This window comes from Diadema antillarum, unplaced genomic scaffold (assembly GCF_040938485.1).
Source record: "Diadema antillarum isolate AM-2024a unplaced genomic scaffold, OU_Dant_1.0 scf00000035, whole genome shotgun sequence".
Taxonomy (NCBI): Eukaryota; Metazoa; Echinodermata; class Echinoidea; order Diadematoida; family Diadematidae; genus Diadema; species Diadema antillarum.
Genome location: NW_027270924.1, coordinates 3,690,001 through 3,694,036, shown reverse-complemented (window position 1 = coordinate 3,694,036; position 4,036 = coordinate 3,690,001).

The following is a 4,036-nucleotide window of genomic DNA, read 5'->3' as shown; positions in this document are numbered from 1 at the left end:
GCGCTTAATTTATTGTCAAGGCTGGAAACAAATGTGAGGCAGATTGTTATGTAGCTGTCCAATGCATGTCATGTAGTGTGGGATCGTGGTTCAATAATGCAACTAACCTGTTCCATACGGGAACCTGATTGCCTGTATATTCAGTCTATGGGGGTTTCAAAATTCAGTATATGGAACGGGTTAACGGCATGAGAAGTTGGATTCACAAGTTGGCTTGTGTGTGCGGGAACCGTTTCTGCGAGGAAGTCAAATTTTTGTGCATTGTGGGATAGAGCCAAGCAAACTCACCTGGTCATAGAACTGAATATGTGAGTGCATGTTTCACACATTATATGAGGTTTCAAACTGTGGTCACGAAGGGAGTATTGAGCTTTCTTATTATCAGAATTTGTAAACCCAGTCACTTGGCATTATGGTTCATAGTGATGTTTCTCTGACTTTGATGAAATGTAGATGTAGACCAGCTAAGTGGGACTATGATTGGAATCATCCCATGATACAGTTGAACATTGCTTTGAGCATCTCTTTTTTGAAAATACAGTGTATGCTTAACAAAATGTATGTTTTCTCCATGTACAAACAATGTTGTCATACATTTAAAAAAAAAATCAAAATGCTCGAGTGGACAGAAATCATCTGGTGGTTTCAAGCGGCAGTCACTGTTGTCTGCACCTCATGTTTAAGAGAAAAACTGTGTTACCATGTTGACCATTGTCGGAATCTGTTTTCCATTGTCACCTTGCTATGGATGCCTGCACCGAGTTATGAAATGGCAAATTTCATTTGTTAGTCCGGCATACAATGTGAAGTGAGTGAGATATAAGATTTTTGTCATCTGCTATGTGTCTCATGCGACTAGAGAAAGTTATAGGATATCAAAGATAACGTCACCGTTCTCCTCCACCCCAAGTGAAACAGGCAGTTTGTGATCTGGGGGGCATTTCATGAAGCGTTTTGGTCGGATATTTTTCTGACAAACTGTTACAAGCTACTGAAATCCTTGCATCTGATTGGCTGAGAGCAAATTTGTCCGACAACTTTGTCGGACGAAATGCTTCGTGAAATGTTTCCCTGAGCTGCGGTGTGGAAAACAAAGAGAGGAAGAAGAGGAAAGAGTTTGATATTTTCAGAGTCTGTCGTTGAGGGCTACTGCTGTTAAACTACAGGAATAGATAATAATGTCCCATCTGTCTGCTTCTTGGTCATTTAAATCGGCATAGCGCAGCGTGACAAACAGGAGACGTGATGATTGGTGGGGTGGATTTGGCGTGGGGCCAGAGCCACACCCACTGCCGAGTGGTGAGATGCGAAACTTTTTCCAAACTTGCCCTGAAGCCACGCCCTCCCGCCTGCCACAGGTGGTACATGATGTACCTTCCCAGAGGACATTGCCAATGTTACCCTGAGTTTAATGATTAGATGATATGTTCGTTAGCTGTAAAATGCTGCACCTCCTGAATACTTGAGGTATTCAAACTGACTGCATCTCATTGAAAGTAATCTATACATGTAATCTGTTAGTTCTGATGAATTTAACCAATCTAAGTTTCTTATTCGCTCGCAAGTGTAAGTGCTTTTATACAAGAAGATGTCATTTCTTTTTTGAAATGTGACTTCTTATGTACTGTATATATGCTAAACAAATATGATAATGATTTTTGTACTCATAGAGTACATGGCAGATTAAAAAAAAAAGAAGGAATGATCGTGTGATAAAGGTACAGGATTGATCGCAGGCGAGATGTTGGACGCATTGAACTCAGAAGAAAATGTTGGCATGAGCCAAGTGTTTTTTAACTGGTGTGTCATTCTCAAACTGTGTGAAGTGGGACTTCTCATATTGTGTTATTCATTTTTGTCACATCAAGAAATGCTTGTGCAACCTCAATAATGGGTCGAATGCTATGATCGACGTGTCGTTGAAGTGTGTGCACTGAAAAAAAGAAGAGATGTGCAAGCAATAAAACAAGGGAAGTAAAAGTGCATTGCACCCAAAGAGATTATTATCTCTTTTGTTGCACCCCGCAAGTGGTAAGACGATTGAATGAAGATGGTTGACAAAGCTAACTCGATCGCTGGCCTTGTGTGGTAATGTGTGCATGAACCATGTGCCAACACGAAGCTACATGAACTGTTGTTCAGTATGAATGCAGGGTACTTTAATATGTATTGTTGATCCTAGTTGACTCGCCTCTTTAAGGCATGGAAATGCAGTTTGGAGATCTAAAATACATCTAGTTTATTTCAAAGTGTCAACAGCATTCCTTCATTTTTCTTTCTTCAATATGTTTGTTCATTCTTTGAACGCACTATTTTTTTTTTTATTACTGTACATTTTTCTTTTATACAAACTCAGCCTAGAATATTACTATTCAGTCTTAAAGTATTCTTTCATAATCGTATGTTAATGAAATTTCAAATGCGAACAGATGTGTTTGAAGAATATGAACATATTTGTGTTGGTTTTTTTTTATGTTAATGAATACGTATCTACAATCTGACATTATTATCTCTTACTAAATAGATATCGCTACGCAACCATTGTAGCTTTTATCGAGATTTATGCCACATAGCCGAAAGAACAACTTCTGCAATCTTAACGAAGGAATTTGTGATTGTCATAGGATAAATATGTGTGGTTACACAATGTAATGTGCCAGTGCTCCCGAATGGATGATGCATGTACCTGTGATAATACAGTGTATACATAGTATGTACAATTGTACCTGAAATGGCAGTGCCTATCCAAAGTAACTGACTTATCTAAATGGTGATGTACGCAAGCATGTCGAACTTGAGATCGCACGTGAACGATGCTTTCCATTAAAGTTGAAATGCTGTCTATCGCAGCTCTGGTTCGTTCCAAACAAAAGATGATGTTTCATTGTGATCTTTTCTTTTGCGAGTTTTTTATGTCCCATTATTGAAACCATAGAAATTTCCTCTGTTTTTTGTTGTTTTTTTTTCAATCCGGAAATGGGCATCTGTACTATAAAGGAAGATCTATTGAAGTTAGGGCTCAATCCAGCTATATTGTGTTAGGTAATATAAGATGATAACAATTACCCCATAGCGTTGTTCACACTATTATCTAAAGTCTCTGGCACAGAAATGGTTAAGTTGGAATAGAAGTAACATGCATGAAGAAACACGGTATACCCCTTTGTGTGCATTATTAGGCCCTACACCACGAGAAAAAAAAAATTAACTCACTAGATTTTGCTGAGGAGGTCAAATGTCAAAGGTTCCGAGTGAAAACGTGAAAACTCAGAGATTAGTTTCATAAGAACAAGTGAAATTTTATAAGCACGGCTGAAAATTTGATCAAAATCGGATGAAAATTAGGGAAGTTATGAAATTATTTGGTTTTTGCTAATTTTTTCCTCTGCTCAACACTTGTCGAACAGTGAATATGAGTATGCAAGTGAGTGAGCTGATATCGTCATCCCCTCACAACTTGCCATTCGGTTTGTACTGTACACAAAATCTTGAAATTTCGAGTTTTTTGTTGAGATGCATTTATATCCCAGTCTCAAATCCCATTGCATATCTGGCTGATTACTGGCGTACTGGTATTCTTAATCAAATCAGCCAGGAATGATACATTGCATTATATTTTACAATTTCATAACAGAATCAGTAAATTTTCATTATTTGTGTACACGAACATTGGAAAACTGTGATTTGATGACATCATCAGCTTACTAATATGCAAATTCATATTAACTGTTCCAAAACTGCTGTGCCTTTTCTTTTCGGTGTGCATAAATCATACGCGGCAAAGACATACAGAATGGAATACAATGAAACAGGGATGTGGTTGTTTAAACGATTCTACAGGTGATAATACAAGTTGTATTCGATCATAGAGATGCCCTTCTACATTGAAGAGGAACTTTTCGATCGTAGCACTCTGGCAATATCGTAAGCAAGTTCAATATTACCTCATTTACATATTGGTACAAATTACCTTTCTTTTTTGAATAGTCCGTCGGTTGACATTTTAGCAGGCATCTATATTTCATTGCTTTGTATT